General features: G+C 40.8%; 1 protein-coding gene across 2 annotated transcripts in view; it reads left to right on the forward strand.

Annotated features, from left to right (window-relative positions):
• The first annotated feature begins 4,822 nt into the window (after positions 1-4,822).
• The window catches only part of syn3 (synapsin III), a 137,509-nt gene continuing 124,422 nt past the window's right edge, over positions 4,823-17,909 (forward strand). Inside the window, exon 1 of one of the 2 annotated variants that reach the window (XM_026147442.2) lies at positions 4,823-5,014. The gene's annotated coding sequence lies outside the window, so the exon portion shown is untranslated. The remainder of the gene's footprint in view (positions 5,015-17,909) is intronic. The other variant, XM_026147441.2, reaches the window with a different exon arrangement.

Here is a 17,909-nt window from a genome sequence, read left to right on the forward strand (position 1 = left end):
GGGTCACAGAGGGCAGCCAGTTATTTTTTGGCCAGTGTTAATTACCCTCTGCGCAGCCTTCCTGTTCTCATTGTGGCCCCTGCGTACCAAACATCCAGGCAGTAGGAGAGTCTCTACTGTGGAGTGATACAAGGCCAGCAGCAGCTTCCTGGCCTCCTGCATCAATTATAGATTTCTTTTCTTAGAAAAAGAGTGAGAGCCACATTTTACATTGTAGCTCTAAAAAATAATCTGCTTTGCTTTTCATTTGGAGCGTAAAGGCCTTTACATACCTGAGGTGTAAAATGCAAATATTTCAAACGTTTAAAATATTTTTGGGACTCACCTATTCATAATGCAGCCGTTCATAGTGACCGCGTAATTTCACTTGACAAATTTGGTGCAAAAAGTAGTCGTGATACAGCTTTACAGCTACACCTTCCTTGGATCAAACCATGAAATTTGTCTCTCTGCATGCCTTCTTGTGAGAAATGGATGAACCTAGAATTTCTGTTTCTTCCATTTCTCTGAACATGAGGACCAGCTCAACTTCCTGTTTTTTATCATAGTGCATTTGTTGAGGGTGAATTTTTCAAAAAAAAAAAAGGCAACATGTTTGGCGTGTATATAGGTTACACAGTAAGTTTGGATCCGTGAAATCCAGAAATTCATTGCAATTTTTCAAAATGCATTAAGTGTGTAAAATATTTCCTAAAGATGTCTTTGCAGATGGAATTCTTTTTGTAATAGAAGTCACTATAAGTCACCCCCTCCTGGCTATTAGAGAGAATGCAGGTTCAAGGCATTTCTTTAAAAAAAATGTTATAGCCATCTTTTATATACAGTCTATACAAAACCCCTGTAGACATCCTTGTTAATTAATTTATTGCAGTAAATGCATATCATTTGAAAGCCTTTTCGCAGTTTCCACGAAAAGAAATAAAACTTAAAGAAAGTGAGTCTGAGGATTGAAAACAATGAATGCAGTGCTTCTCAGGTGTACTTCTTCGCCCTTTCCTGTTTAAGCCATCTTTTATACCAATCAGCATTCAGTCTTTGCATAGTTCAGTAGTTGTTCCTCTACAGCAGGGGTGACCAACTCCAGGCCTCGAGCGCCGGTGTCCTGCAGGTTTTAGATCTCACCCTGGGTCAACACACCAGAATCAAATGATTAGTTCATCACCAGGCCTCTGGAGAACTTCAAGACATGTTGAGGAGGTCATTTAGCCACTTAAATCAGCTGTGTTGGATCAAGGACACATCTAAAACCTGCAGGACTCCGGCCCTCGAGGCCTGGACTTCCCCCAGGTTGACTTTATATCTAAAACAACACCAGTGAACGACGTCACAGCAGCTACATCCATGATTTATATACAGTCTGTGGTTCCACTATATGCACATTTTACTCATTTGCACGTCTGCTGGAGGTCTCTTAACCCCAAAATGTGATTGTAACTGTATTAAACAACTCACTTGGTCATTTTCCAGAATCCACAGTTTCATTATACATCTAATCTGAACCCCCAAGCCCCCCCCCCCCAACAAGAACAACCCAAAGCAGCAAAAACTGCACTAACAGTGCCGCTGCTGTGAGACAGAGACTTCAATCTTCTGATGCTGCGCCGTCATGTCAGTTTGTATTTGTGTTCAGCTGCTGTACAGATGTGTCCTGCTGTGAGCTGATGACAGCATTTGCACTGCACTTTGGGGATGCAGCCTCCTTCTCTTTTCTTGTCTGCAACAGCTGTTTCACTGATGGAAAACTGAGCCAGGGCAGCAATGGATTTATGGCCAAGAGCAGGCTGGATCATAAACTGTCACTGATACTACTAATGGATAAAAAAAAAAGTCAAACAGGCTTAAAATCGAAACAAAGCAGCATAAAATATACATACAAAAGCTGATTCATGTGTACATCTGTAAACAACCATCAACAGCTCGTGCTGAGAGCTTTACTGCAGTGCAACATAAAAAAGTGGCGTTAATTAGATCCCATTGCAACGTTTGTGACTGCGTTTGCATCCGGAGGGCTGGGAGATGGACCACTGCTTTTAATTAGAGTGTAATTAGCTCCAAAACAATCCTGGGATTTGTACATTCATTCACACTCTTACCCCTGAATTCATTAAAAGTTTTCTTAATCCAGCTCTGTGCCCGTGATGCTGCTGGCGTGCTCATTGAAGAGAGCGCAGAGTCATTATGAGGCAAGCATGCTGCATAACAAACTGATGAAACCTACTCTTATTGCATCAGCTTTTTCTGTTTTGACCCCAGTGAAACAAACTGGGCATCGTGTCTGCAGACAGGCGGCTAATAAAAATCATCAGTGACGTTATTACTGTCTGTTACATCAGTGAAAGCCAGGCGGTCCGCTTTTAATCCCTCTTTTTTTTTTTTTGCTGTCATCAAATATTTACTACTGCTGATATCAGCATCACCAATATCTTCCCACTGGTTTCTTCATTTATATTTTGTTGTGATGATGGTAAGTGGTGGTATGTTGGGAGGCTACCTATCATCGAAGCATTAGTAGATGTTTTATTGGTCACTTGTGGGAAGAGTACATACCTGTAGACCAGAGGTGTCCAACTCCAGGCCTCGAGGGCCGGTGTCCTGCAGGTTTTAGAATAGAATAGAATAGAATAGAATAGAATAGAATAGCCTTTATTGTCATTGTACAGAGTACAACGAAATTGGAGTGCCACTCCCTTGGTGCAAGTTTCAATAATAAATATAAATGTAAAATATAAAAAGTACAAAAAAAACAATCGTAAGTACTCAAACAATAGTATGTACAATATATACAGGATAGCAGCATTAATATAATGACAGTATGAATAGCAGCATAATATAATGACAGTGACAGTATGGAATAGGTTCAGTTGTTTTTGTGCTTATTTACTACGGTGATAGCTCTGGGAAAGAAGCTATCCCTGAATCTGTTTGTCCTGGTTTTATGTGACCTGTACCGTCGGCCTGACGGTAATAGTTCAAACAGTTGGTTGCTGGGGTGAGAGTGGTCCTTGATGATATTGCCAGCTCTGCTGAGGTACCGAGAGTTTGCAGTGACCTCCAGGCTGGGCAGAGAGCAGCCAGTGATCTTCTGGGCTGTGTTGATGACCCTCTGCAGTACTTTCCTGTCTGCAGCTGAGCACCCTGCATACCATGTTGTTATGCCGTACGTTAGGATGCTCTCTATGGTGGCTCTGTAAAATGTCACCAGCAGCCTCTCCTCCAGGTTGTTCCTCCTGAGCACTCTCAGAAAGTGGAGACGCTGCTGGGCCTTTTTAACCACCGCCGTGGTATTTGCAGTCCAGGAGAGGTCATCAGATATCTGCACGCCCAGAAACCTCATGGAGTGTACCCTCTCCACACAGCTCCCGTGAATGTAAAGTGGGTCTGCTCTGCCCTTCCTGAAGTCCAAGATAAGTTCTTTAGTTTTCGTGGTGTTCAGTTGGAGGTTGTTAACTGAACACCACTCAGTCAGTCTGTTGACCTCATCTCTGTAGTCCGACTCATCCCCCCTTGAGATGAGTCCAACCACTGTGGTGTCATCCACAGTGGTTAGATCTCACCCTGGGTCAACACACCTGAATCACATGATTAGTTCATTTCCAGGCCTCTGGAGAGCTTCAGGACATGTTGAGGAGGTCATGTAGCCATTTAAATCAGCTGTGTTGGATCAAGGACACATCTTAAACATGCAGGACACCGACCCTCGAAGCCTGGAGTTGGACACCTGTGCTGTAGACTTTGGTTGTGGCATGTTGAGCGCCTTAATTCTTTGTGTGCAGATTCAGTGAGGTGCTGGAATCATTCCTCAGAGATTTTAGTCCATGTTTACATGACAGCCCACAGTTGCAGCAGATTTGTCAGCTCGGCATCTGTAATTTGAATCTACTGTTCCACCACATCTCAATGGTGCTCAATTGGATTTAGATCTGGTGACTGTGGAGGCAATCTCAGTGCAGTGAACTTACTGTCATAAGTGCCTCTCTTGGATTAATACCACCGCAGTAAGATCAGTACTTTGTTTCTATCTTCCAAGTTCAGTTTGTAGCCCACTGAACATAGTCTGAACCTTTTAGTGCTGACTTTCATGTCTATTATATTTATAGCATAAGTCCTTTAAGTCCTTTAAAGACGGGCGCATTTAGATTGCAGGTCTCAGAAAAACCCAGTTTCAAAATTATTGTGGAAAGTAAAAAAGATGAAAAAGTGATTTAGTGTTCATTCAAATGTGTTCAGAATTTATGATTCATACACACTGCTCTCCCCTAGATAAGATGCCTTTTATAGGGTAAAATTATCAGTACTGGTATCAGTATCAGAAATACTGAATTTACTTGGCATCTGATCGATATCAAAATCTGCAGTGTCATAGCGCTACGTTACATTTCGGGGGCAAATGTTGCACTTTGTGTCTGTGTGTGTGTCTCTCTGTGTGTGTTGCATTATTTCACACAAGTTTAGCAATGAAATATTAGACAATTTAAGATTTTTGCAGACTGTCACCGTAACCATGGTGATTCTCTTTGTCAGTGTCCCTTTGCACATTCTCTATATGCGCTGACATCCTTTGTTATAACAAGCTTCAAGAGATCAACAAATACAGCAAACTAAATACATGGATCAGCAGGTTCATATTTTCTACATTAAATAAGCATTTCATGATTAATTTTTAAAAAATCAAAAAAAATATTTAAAGGGATATTTGAATTAAACACACGAGAAAATTTTTTTAAATATAATTTTCTTTAATTTATTTTTCCATTTCATTTTAAGAAATAATTATCCGACCAATGAGCTTACAGGACCGACTGCGGTAATGAATACGCTACACCCCTCACGTTCCCAGCATGCATTGTGGAGAGAGAGTGAGAGAAAGAGAGTGAGGGGGACTTGGCTGGGAGGCTGAGGAGGACCGCGGACCTGAGCGCAAAAGAAGAAGAGGCAGCAGCAGCATCAGTAGAAGAAGACGAAGGGTCATCGCCCGACACTTGCTGATAACTGACAATTGCCGCTCAGGTAAATTGTGCGTGTTTGCGCTTTCTGGTTCTCAGCATCATGCCCACGTTTCTGTTCCCAGCCTTTGTCGGGGTGTTTGTGCTTCCTGCTGCGGGTTCATTCTGTTAGGAGAGAACAGCTGCTGCTTCACACAATGAAGCTTTTTTTTTCCTGGGCATTAATCATGTTTTATTGATTATTATCGCTCCGATGGAAAAATGTGTTTTGGCTACACGAGCGCAGCGTTTTGCTGTGTCAGACTCATTTGAATTGGCAGCTCGTGTGATATGGATCTGTGCAGGGATTCCCTCAGCCGTGTCTCTGCAGCCTGCAGTCCAGTCACTCCGCTGTAAGGGAGGGGAGGTGGGGCTATCCATGTCATGACTGTGACCAGGGGGTGGCCAGTCTAGTGCTGTGTTAAGGCAGATGTCAGGCTACATTAACTCGTGTGTGTGTGTGTGGTTCCCATTCAGAGACATGAAACTGATGGAGAAGAGCCTGTTTTAGTCCTAATTGAGCTCCTACTTGTCACTAATCTGGTTTAAAGTAAAAAGCTAACTTTTAGATTTTACTTTTTTAAGGTATTTTAATTATTTTAGGTAATATCTTGATATATTAAAAATCATATATATGCTTTTAACCCAATTTAAACCTGCAGTAACTATTTCGGCAGCAGACACAAGCGCAGCACAGAAAATTGACATTTTTATTTTGACTTCTTAGCATACAAATCAGAGCTGACCATGTGTGTGTATGATGACAGTACAGAATGTCACTGGCTATATGAAAGCTTAATAAATTTAAATACATTTAAGAACATTAAAAAAATATTAAACAGTTGCTGATTCGGAATCAAGTAAATATTGGCAATTGGTTGAAAAAGCTGATATTGGTCAGAAAAATACTTTAACATCATTTGTTTCTGGCCTTCTGGTCCAAGATTTACTCTATTTCTGTGTCTGTTAATTTAAACTAGGTGTAGTTTTTTAGCTGCTAAATGCTAGCCAGTTGCTAGCACAGGGGTGCTTGCGACCACCATCTTGATTACTAGCCTGTTGCTAAGGCTGTTTCTTTTTTTTTTCTTTTTTCTTTTGAATACGCTTTATTGACAAAGCACAAAATACAGATATACAAATACAAAATAGCAAACACAATGTCAAGGGGTTCGTATAAAAAAACAAAATAGACACAGTCTATTAAAGAATCACATGATATTGAACAGGGAACAAGTTTATGGTTTTGACAGCTTTTAGATTTTGAGAATGTTGTATGGTTTTAACATATTGTTTGGTTTCATTTAAAAAGCACTGAAAGGATGGTTTTGTGTTAGAAAATTTCAACTTATGTATATGAAATTTAGCCAATAATATCAATAAATTAATCAAATAAAATTCGTTTGCCCTGTGCATGGGGTACTTAAAGAAACCAAACAATATTTTCTCGTAACAAAGAGAGAACTCAGAAAAGATAAAGGAAACAACAAAAACACAAAATTCTTGCCAGAAAAGATTTGTGTATAAGCATGACCAAAATAAATGAGAAATATCTTCCTTCACTGTTGCTAAGGCTGTTGTCGCTACCTGATCCGTACCGGATGCGCAAATCTTACGTCACTCCCTCTCTTTGCCAACATCGCGGCATTCAATATATTTGAATGATGGTTAGCGCTCAGTTAGCTCCTAGCATTTCTCAACAGCTCTGCCTCCTTTTCGACTGCCCGGGACTTTAAACAATGGATAATCCGTATACAAACAAATTCCTGCTTTTCTCCTCAACAGAGAGCGTCCCCCGATTGAACAAAAACGCCGTAAAAGAATAACAATGTTGTGTCACGTGAAGATTCATCAGCTAGATTAAGTGTTTACTGACAATTGATAGTGATAGCGGACATCATCATCACTATTCTAACAATCCTCTCCACACAGACAAGCATAAACACACTCGATTATCACTAAATCAAATTTAACACACATTTGTAATGATGCTAATTCAGTTTACAATAGGGTTCATTCGCTCGGTCAGCAGGTAGCGGTATCCTCGTACACTGGGGAGTAAACTGCCATTAAATGAAACAGAAGAAGAAAACATCTGCACATGCGCAGTACGGATCGGGTAGACCCGATTTGTACGTTTCACTACCCGATGCGTACCGGAAACCCGATCGGTACCCCGCATGCGCGAAAGGTGTCTACTTCCGGTCAAAGCGTTTTACGATAGTTATGGGTCAGAGTATCTGTTAAGATGTTAAGAATAATAAGTACCTCTTAAAATGTTTCCGATAATGACTCCCAGGACTCCCCGATCCTTGCTGCGCATGTGCAAAGTCGGACCGTACAAATCGGGCCTACCCGATCCGTACTGCGTATGTGCAGGGGTTTTCTTCTTCTTCTGTTCGTTTAATGGCAGTTTACTCCCCAGTGTACGAGGATACCGCCACCTGCTGACCGAGCGAATGAACCCTGTTGTAAACTGAATTTGCGTCATTACAAATGTGTGTTAAATTTGATTTAGTGGTAGTCGAGTGTGTTTATGCTTGTCTGTGTGGAGAGGATTGATTGGAATAGTGATGATGATGTCCGCTATCACTGTCAATTGTCAGTAAACACTTCATCTGGCTGCTGAATCTTCACGTGACATATTATAAAGTCTGTATTATTAAGTCTGTAATTAGGTGCCATTCTTCTTAATTTACGGCGCTGTTGTTCAATCGGGGAACGCTCTCTGTTGAGGAGAAAAGCAAAAATTTGTTGCGGATACGGATTATCCATTGTTTAAATGTCCCGGTAGTCGAAAAGGAGGCAGAGCTGTTGAGAAATGCTAGGAGCTAACTGGGCGCTAACCGTATCATTCAAATATATTGAATGTCGCAATGTTTGCAAAGAGAGGAAGTGACATAAGATTTGCGCATGCGGGGTACCGATCGGGTTTCCGGTATAGATCGGGTAGCGACAGTACGGTCCGACTTTGCACATGCGCAGCAAGGATCGGGGAGTCCTGATCCTTAACTATCTTTTTATTTTTCGTTTTTGTCTTTATTATATTGAAATGGTTCATTAATGCAAAAACTTTAAGAGGTACTTATTATTCTTAACATCTTAACAGATACTCTGACCCGTAACTATCGTAAAATGCTTCGACTGGAAGTAGACACCTTTCGCACATGCGGGGTACCGATTGGGTTTCCGGTATGGATCGGGTAGTGACAGCTGTATCCACACTGGAAGCGATTTGCTGGATGCTAAAGCTTTGACAGCTGGTCACTAGTGGACATTTCATGTTTTGTTTGTCTAGGTAGCTTTCAGATCCTTCTGTCCACCAATCAGAGTTTAGTAAAGATGTTTTGATTTAGATGAATGATGACTGTGCTGTTATTTTTTTTTTTTTGTTGCCAGGTTACAGATCAGATTATACCACACCCAGTGTTTTTTCTTATTTACCCAGAGAGCTTAATTGTTGTGGAGCAAGAAAAAAAAGCACTTAAAGAGTAAATAAATTTTTTTTTCCTGGTCTTTAAATGTTGCAAACAAACATGCATATTTATTGTAATGCACTTCTGTGCTGCACAATGGATGCAGTGTTACAACGTAGTTATTAATATTTATTACCAATGACGCCACACTACAAAATAAATGCAATGAAATAGTAATGAGGTCATCAGGAGGTAGATGCAAGCCTTCTGTCCATCAGCAGTTATCTGCTTCCCTTCCAGCAGATGCTCCTCAGCATGAAAGGCCGACTGCAGCTGCTAATGATTCACGTTTTCTGGCTAAAAGATGAATCGCAAGATAAGAATGACCTTTTTGTCCTTAATCAGCCGGCGTTACTGGACGAATGTCAAAGTTAATGCAGAAAATAGAGCAGTTTGAGAAATGACTGGGAGAAACAAGCTGTAGTAATGTGGAGGCTTGTTCTGAATGAATCAATATGCCACTGATGCTGCGATTATGGAAATGATTCACTGACAACCTGTTGGTCATAGCTCAGATATGAAGGGAATGGGTGGTGTATTGGATTACGTCGTGCTGGAGCTCTATACCAAACGCTGGAAGCCAGAATTGTGTTTACACTTGTATTTTTTTCCCTTTAACTGAAAGATGTTGTTTGAGACTGACTGAGTGATTGATGGATTGATGAACCTCTAATCTCTGCAGCGATTCAGTACATTTAGTCGGCCTCCTGCCTTTTTGTGTGGACGTGCACTAATGCGGTGTCTGCAGTGACGGCTTGGCTCGGTCACTACCGCGGTGACTTGGCGGTGACTCCTCGCCTCACCGGCTCCTCGCTGCTGCTGCAGACACTTATAGTGAATTGAGACTGTTGTGTCACTTGAACCATCGAGTTTCGCAGTTTGACGATGACTTTCCTGCTCCTCCTAGGTGTGCTCTAAGTGCAAAATTAGTGAGATTTTCAGTTTAGGTCCAACGCTTCGTGGTTTTTGAAATGGATTTTGTATTCCTAATCAGAATTATGTCCCCATTATCCAAATTGCGTCTTGGCACAATGTCTTGCTTGGAAGTAAGTTGGTAGAAAGGAGAGGCAGTGCACTGAAAGCATTTCGCAGCATGTTAGCATTTTGGTGCATTGAAATCAACACCCTAGAGGCTAATAGTGTCTTCACAAGCTGCCATTTTGCAAGTTTTGCGATGGCTGATCAACTAAGCAGCAGGCGTCCACGCACCCTCCCACAGCAACTCAACATACCATCTTTGCTGTAAACGTCTCGGCCGCCGCAGAGGCGAGAACGTACAGGGAGAGAAAGATACTGCAGATTAACAGTATGTTTTATAATGTTGTGCAGTATTTTTGGACTTGTGATATGTTGGGAGGTTCTTATGGATCCAAGTCTGGAAATATATGTGGCAAAACCTTTTGCTTGGTGTGGCCCAAATGCAAAGGATTCAGTTTTCTGCAAAGTTAATCAAATTTAAAGGTTTTGGTTTTAACAGTCGGATTGAAATCGTTTTGAGCCAGTGCTGTATAAAGATGGATATATGTATGTATGCATAAATAACAGTTTAGCTGATAGCAAATGCCACTGCTCATATTTTCATATTTAGGATTTAGAACACTTTCTGCTCTGAGCACATTCTGTATTGAGTATGAACACTATATGTATTTATTACCATTAATTAATCTACTTTTTTATGTAGCAATTTCAGTAATGGACTCCTTATGAGGTCACATAATACAGCCCAATAAAGTCATGCCATCATAATCTAACAAGTTTAATATTGTGCATTAAACATATCAGACTGAGACAGAAGTAATTTATTTATTGCAGAGCTTTATGTTGATGTTGTTATTGTATGATAATGACTTGGCAGAGATGTTTTGTTTTTTTCCAGCTCCATAGCCTCCTAGTGCACTCCTAGTAGCAACATGAAAAAGGTGGCGGAGTGCAAGGCACACAAAGATGAGTCATGCAAACATCCCTGTTTCCTGAAAGGTTGGCGTGTCAGTTAGATGGACTTCTGCCCTGCTTGTAGCTGTAAGTAAGCGTGGGTTACTAAGTGACTGAGAAGACAGTGCAGATTATGTGATGATGCTGTTGTTTTGTTATAGTCTGAACTCTGTTATTTGCAAAGTACAGCGTGCATATGGAACATCGAACGGTTAGTAGCATTTACAGCTAAGCAAACGTATGAAACGTGAGCAGTGACGATCAGTGAAGATGAAAATGTATTTTTAGTTTCCCAAACGTTGCTGAAAGGCAGTAACAGTCTGACTGTGTTAGCTTGTGGAGCCATATAATAGGAAATACTGCTAGCTTTGCACTGGGTTAAAACAGCACTGCAATCTATAGGAAAGGCCAGAGTCGTCTCTGTTTTCTGAGGCGGCTGAGGTCCTTCAACATCGGACAATGCTCAGGATTTTCTATGAGTCTGTTGTGGCCAGTGCCATGTTCTATGTTGTTGCATGCTGGGGCAGCAGGTTGAGGGTCGCAGATGCCAGCAGCCTCAATAAACTGATCCGCAAGACCAGTAATGTTGTGGGGATGGAGCTGGACTCCTTTGGGGTGGTGTTGGAGAGACGGATGTTGTCCAAGATAAGGACAATGCTGGATAATACCTCCCACCCACTCCATGACATGCTGGCTAGTAGGGCTGCCACGATTAGTCGACTAGTCACGATTACGTCGACTATCAAAATCGTCGACGACTGATTTAATAGTCGGCGCGTCGTTTGAAGCTTTGTAAGATCACAAAAGACGCAGGAATCAGTAGCAGGATTTAAGAGTGTAATAACGGACTGAAACAGAAGATGGCAGCACTGCATGTACAAGGATGCCAGCTGCCGTTAAACCCCGAAGAAGAAGAAACTGTGTCCCAGAATCCATAGCGCAGCCCAGCGCAGTTTCCAACAATGGAGGCAGCTAGTTAGTTTTAATATTACTCTTATTATTCTTTCTGGGTCACAGAATAAACGTTTAACATATTTTCAGGCAAGAATGTAGCTGTGTAAACTTCAAACATCTGCTCAGTTTATCAAGACACCACATATTTTCAAAAGCGCTCCGACGTTTTCGGAGATGTCTGTTACCCACTAGCTCGATAGTTAGCCGGGGGCTAGGCTCACTAGAGCCGTGAGAACACCGGACTCCCGGCAAATCGTTTTCAAACCCACCGCAGTCTTTCGCTACTCAGGTTAAACATGATATATGAGTCACTTAGATAACTTAAAATGTTATTGTTTGGCTTTTTTTCAGTATTTTATTTGTTCCTGAGTAAATCGGTTTGGCTGAGATTAAAGTTATAGTTTTTACACAGCTGAGTAAACGTCAAGCAGACAGCTGATTATCAGAAGTGTGAGATGCTCGAGAATTTACTCCGGTGTCCTGTTATATTTTAGATAGCAAGGAGTTTATTAAACTTCACCGAAACAATCTGCAAATTTCATTAAAATTTAATAAACTATCATCTTGTCTTTATTTTTAGTTAGCACAGACCTTACACACTTAAAGCTGTAAGCTAATGATAGTTATATAAGAGCAGATGCTGCTGGTGCAATAAGCTGTAGTTTTACATCCAATGGATGATGATCTGATTAGTTGACTAATCGCAAAAATAATCGGTGACTAGTTGACTATCAAAATAATCGTTTGTGGCAGCCCTACTGGCTAGTCACAGGAGCTCGTTCAGTGAGAGACTGAGATTACCAAAAAGCACCACTGAACGACACAGGAAATCATTCCTGCCTGTGGCCATCTCCCTGTACACCTCCTCCATCTAACACACTGTAAACACTGCAGTAGTTACAGCCTTTTTGCACACGCTCTACAGCAGCGGTCCCCAACGTTTTTTGTGCCACAGTCCGGTTTAATGTCAGACAGTATTTTCAATACAATATTTTCACAGACCAGCCCTTAAGGTGATAAATACAACAAAATAAAATGATATGACCAAGACAGAAATTGTGGTATTTTTCTAAATATAATAATAAACGCAAATTCACTGTGTAATTATGTAACTTTTATTAGCAGCATCTGAAATGCGGCATCAACATTGAGAGTAACTCCTCTCTGCCCCTTAATGCTCTCTGGTCGCTATGGTAATGCGCAAATATTTCTTCCAAAATAAGACACACAACTACAACACAGGAAAAGACCCAGGGAAACCGAATTAACCATAAAAACCTCGAAAACCATAAATTTCACACCTGAGCCTCAACTCTCGCAGCCCGGTACCAAACGACTCACGGACCGGTACCGGTCCATGGCCCGGGGGTTGGGGACTGCTGCTTTACAGTAAAATAGCAAATGACAAAGTTCACAGGTCAGAGTTAAGTGTCAATCATATATATTTCACCTCTGTAATATTCTTGATATTTATAATTGTGTGATTTGTATATATTAGTGCTATTTGTAAACTTTGTAACATTTTGTATTATTAATTAGTTTAGTCTGTTACTGTTGCTGTTGCTGTCTTGGAGCAACTGTAACCAACATAATTTCCCTAGGGATTATTAAAGTAGTCAGACTCTAATGATTGTGAGGCCATATTTAGCAGGAGGCAGCCATTGCTTCTGAATAAGCTAGCTAAGCTAGCAAGGCCCCAAAAGCCTTCAAAAGTGAGTCAAACCCCAGAAAGACAAAGAAAAACGTGTCATACTGGATGAAAACATGAGTTTCTTTTTTTACAAGCAATGAGATTCGCACCTTGTATCTAACTTTGGTACAATATAAATAAAAAGGAACTGAATAGACCCCAAAGGTGGACTGACTGACAGATGACTAGATCAGCTGCTACTAGCTTACAGCTAGCGCAGACACAGAAAAGTATCAAAAGATTACAATAAAAGATGTCCGTGACATGTCCATTATATATGAAAAATAAAATTACAGACAGGCTGTTTTGGTTTTTCCAAAGCAGAAATAACAAAGTCAGAAATCTAAATTGGGTTAAATGTTAATAGGAGAAGTTAGGTAATCTAATACAGTGTAAAGAAGTACTATAGTTAAATTAAAAAAAACCAAACAGATGTGGTAACGAAGCCTGGGACTTGACTTTGGAAAAACAAAAACATATGTATTTAATTTGCTTTTTTCCTTTAGATGGGTGAGAGCATTGGTCTGAAGCAACAAAACAGCAGTGATCTAATTAGATTTTGAGGCTTGAGACAGGATGGCTCTACAGAAGAGGTCAGGGTAATTTGAAAGGATCTGATAAACCTTAGTGGGCCCGGCATGTTTCATGGCTGTCTGCCTTGTAGATTAAGATGCTCGCTGTTGAGAAGTTTGACCGATTTGTTTCCAAAAACAGTAGAGGAAACAACAACACATGTGTACAGGCAGACAGAGAGATTGACTGACTGATGATGATCGATGAATATTAATATGATCTATGGTAACCATGACAACAGGGCCTGCCACCAAGGAATTTTTACTGTATGGCCCCAGGATAGTAACATCATGAGCATCAACGCGGCACCGATTCCCGCACGGTTATTAATAATCCCCCAGAATGCCTCGGGGCAGGTTCCAGCCAGCTCGTTCTCCCAGCGTTTTGTCTCTCTGCTCTCTTTAATTTCAGACTCGAGTCCAAGCAGCTATGCTTTGCTCTCTCTCGTTACAACCCCCAGCCACTCACCTCAGACTGTCATGAATAATTAAAACCTTGTTCGACTGCTCGTGGTGACACGCTGCACACTGGGGAGATGAGCACTGATCCCTGTAAGCTCGTTCCAGTTTAGCAGACAATATCTGTCCGTGTGTTCATGTTTGGCTTTGGGGTGTGAGGGGCGCTGTACGCTCCCGTAAGAGCCTTAAGAAGGAAGTTAAGAGCAGTTAGGGTCTTAGATAACACACAGTTTAGGTTTCCACACTTTGTCATTTAGGAGAGGCAAGCACTTGAAAACCTTAGCGGGGAGCAAGTAGTCTTTATGGCACGGTGTGAATATATGGCACGTGCTCTTAACTTCCTGTAGGCCTGTGGAGTGGTCAAAGAAGACGACGTGGCACTGCTGCATGTCTTCCACCACTCAGTCAACACTTCTATCAGGCTTTGGTGTGTAAATTCACAGAAGAGGCGTTCAGATTATGTGCTAGATGTAACAGATTCACAGACTGGATGTGAAGGAGGAAAGAACAGGAAGGAACAGGTCTGCCGCACTCTCTCCTCGTCAATTTCGAGATTTTTAAATATAGAAAAACGCACGCTGTACATCAGCGGGGGTCCAGAGTATGGTGTGGCATTATCGTCCTCCTTCCCCTTCATTAGCAGCTAAGCCTGTGATTATTGCTGAGCTGATTTTTGCTGCTATCGTCTATTTCAACTGAGGATTATTCAAGCTTTTGAATGTTTGGATATTTCAGTATAAACTCAGGCTTTGCTGCAGTAACCAGCGATTGACCCTGTTTCTGCTACTTCCTGCTAGAGTCCCATGAGCAGTGTTGCCACCTGTTCAGGGGTAACAGTGTGCGGGTATACTGCTGAGAGAACGATGAGGAAAAAGCTTTAAGGCTTTTAAAACTTGAGGCACAGAGGAAACTTTGCTGAGGGGGTGGTTGAAAAAGTAGAAATGTGCCACAAGTGTAAAGATAGTAATTTTCGTCTTTTCAATGAGATCAAGTCGTCACAAAGAGGACAGAGCTGCCAGTCAGTAAATCTATGCCTGTAATTGCTACAGTTTGCTGTTCTCTTTATTCTGTCGATTTTCTAGCTCCTGCTTTTGCTGTTTCTTTTTACTGTAATGTCTTATTTGCATTGTATAAACTTTGCAGTGGTTGACATATTAGCATAATTCCATGGGGGGATGCTCATCACTCGGTGGTAGGATACACTGTTAAGCTTAACTGCTGCAAAGCTTATTACAGCTCCTGTTTTGCTGTTCCTACTGACAACTGGGATCCTAATCCAGAATAAACTCCTGGGCAACAACCCCTAAATTCAAGTAATAAAGTCTTAGTCTCATAATATTCAGTATTTTTATGACTGTCATAAAGAAAGCACACTGTTGACCATGATTCCATCCTAGATATAACATCATGCTGCTGTATATTGATAGAGAGTAAATGTGTATCAGTCTCAAGCCGCAGACTTTGATGCTGAAAACAAAGCCAGTGTGCATGCGCCACTTCCCCACTTTCTTCCTTTTAAAAGGAAGTTTTTCACTCCCACTGTCAAAGCCTAAAGTTCTGCACGATTAAGGGTGTAGTTGTTGAGGGTACTATCAGCTAGGCATCATAAGGTGGAAATCCTGAACTGATTAGCAGAATGCTAATGTTTTATTCAGGACAAGTCCTTCCAGTGGCTCCAAATTCAATCAGTTGTTATATTAAATGCTATTTATGGCATTTGACTTGAATATTTCCAGCCTCACACAAGAAGTCATTGAGCTAGTGTGTTGGTGCTTGTGTGTATTTCTGTCTTTTTAGTTATACTACTATCCTTCCCCAAACCCTGTGCTTTAGTTATCTATGTTGCTAGAGAGACTTTTATATGTTAGCAATGCATAGCATATATTTGTGTCTCTACAATTCACATTGCTAGCCAAGGTAGCTAGCATTAGGTACCTTGGCTAGCAATGCTTTAAATCTAGAAATGTTAGAAATGTCCCATTACTTACTTCTTCACCCTCTCGTCCTAATGCAATCAAAAATATTTCAAAATACCAAGATGGCATCAGGTAAAAAAAGAAAAAACACATTCAAGGCTTTAAAAATGTCCATATTTTATAAAAACCCATTTCCCAAAAAGTTGAAGGCGTTGTAAAATGTAATCGAAAACCGAAAGCATTGATTTTGCAAATGTCATAAAGCCATATTTTATTCATAACAGAACACAGAAAATATATAAAATGTTTAAACTGAGAAAATATACCATTAACTCATGTTATTTTGATGTCAGCAACACATCTTCAAAAAGTCTGTAAACTTCTGGGAACTGAGGAGGTCTTAAGTTTTGGTTCATGATACTCTAAATGATTTCAGTTGGTTATCAGTGTGGACTGCAGACAGGCTAGTTCAGTTAGCATCGTCTTGGTGAAATATACAAGGCCTTCTCTGAGAAAGCTGTCAACTGGCCGCTCCCATCCAGCCGAGAATCCGGGTCGATCACCACACAGACCAAACAAAACACAGGGCTTAAATACACAGAGGGAGCAATCAGGGAATGGGAGACAGGAGGGAAACACAGCTGGGACAAATCAGGGCTAACGAGACAAGGGAAGCAAAATCAGATACATTAATATGAGACGCAGACTTTCAAAGTAAAACAGGAAACATAACACAGAGACACGGACAAGAGGATACAGCCAACAGGGGAGACAGCAACTCTGGAGCACAGACAGAAACCAGAAGACTAAAACTCTAACATAAACACACAGAGAACCTAAACTTAGAACAGTCCTGTAACGCATTAGACAAAGAAAGCTAGAATATAATCAAATAAACAAAATGAAAGAAGCAAACACACAAAACACTGGGTCGAGGCCCAGGCACCCTAACACCTGTAGATGATGAGCTATTCAAAGTCTTCTCAGTTTTATGTTGAGGAACCTTCTGAAATTGTTCCACAATTTGTAGATGAAGGGTTTTTTTTGCAAATTGATAAACCTCAGCTCGTCTTTATTTCTGGGAAAACTTCCCTGTTGCCATTTAACCAAATTAGTTGCAAAGCATTCTTCTCAGTTTAAACACTTGATATGTTTTCTATGTTCTACTGTGAATGAAAGATTGATAGATTTATGATTTTGTTTTTATTTATATTTTATTCAGTATTCCAGTATTTTGTAGGAAATGGGGTTCCTTCAGTACCATATGTTTAAAAACTGCTTTACAGTGAGACACTTTTTAAATGTCTATGGAAAAAAAAAATCAATATTTTTACACTAACAATCTTTCAGTTTTGTGTAATATGAAAAAAGTCAAATATATTTTACAGCTTCACACACTTTTGTGGAGAACTTCTGAAACTTTTATAGCTAATTTTAGTTTTCGACCTTCATTGTCACTGTTCTCACTCTCAGCAGCTTCTCTAGCAGGGAGCCATGATAACATCACTGTATGCCATTTGCCCAGCAGCAAACAGCAATAAGGTGAAAGTTAGTCACTAGCGGGGGAGCATAATTAGCAGATTAAGGGCCCGATCTTTTTCTCGGGACCTAGTGAAGACTGAATTAGAGCTAAGTGGATGGTGAATGCTGTAGTTTAATTTGCCGGATGGCCAGATGATGCAATGAACGTTTTGAGTTAAGAGTGCAACTCTTACCTTAGGATGAAAACGATCAGGTCGTTGTGGACACTATGCTGTATTTAGATTTTGTAATAATTCATGTAACCTGACTGATATTAATAGGGCCTTACTCGTCACTGAGCTCAGTGTTCTGTCAGGAGAGATCCAGTGGCGCTTTATCACACTGCTAACAGCTGTAACTGTGCTGCTGCTAAGCAGAATAGTACGGTTCAGCTTCTGTGCAGCTCAGGT

The sequence above is a fragment of the Astatotilapia calliptera genome, chromosome 17, assembly GCF_964374335.1.
Source record: "Astatotilapia calliptera chromosome 17, fAstCal68.1, whole genome shotgun sequence".
NCBI classification, from domain to species: Eukaryota; Metazoa; Chordata; class Actinopteri; order Cichliformes; family Cichlidae; genus Astatotilapia; species Astatotilapia calliptera.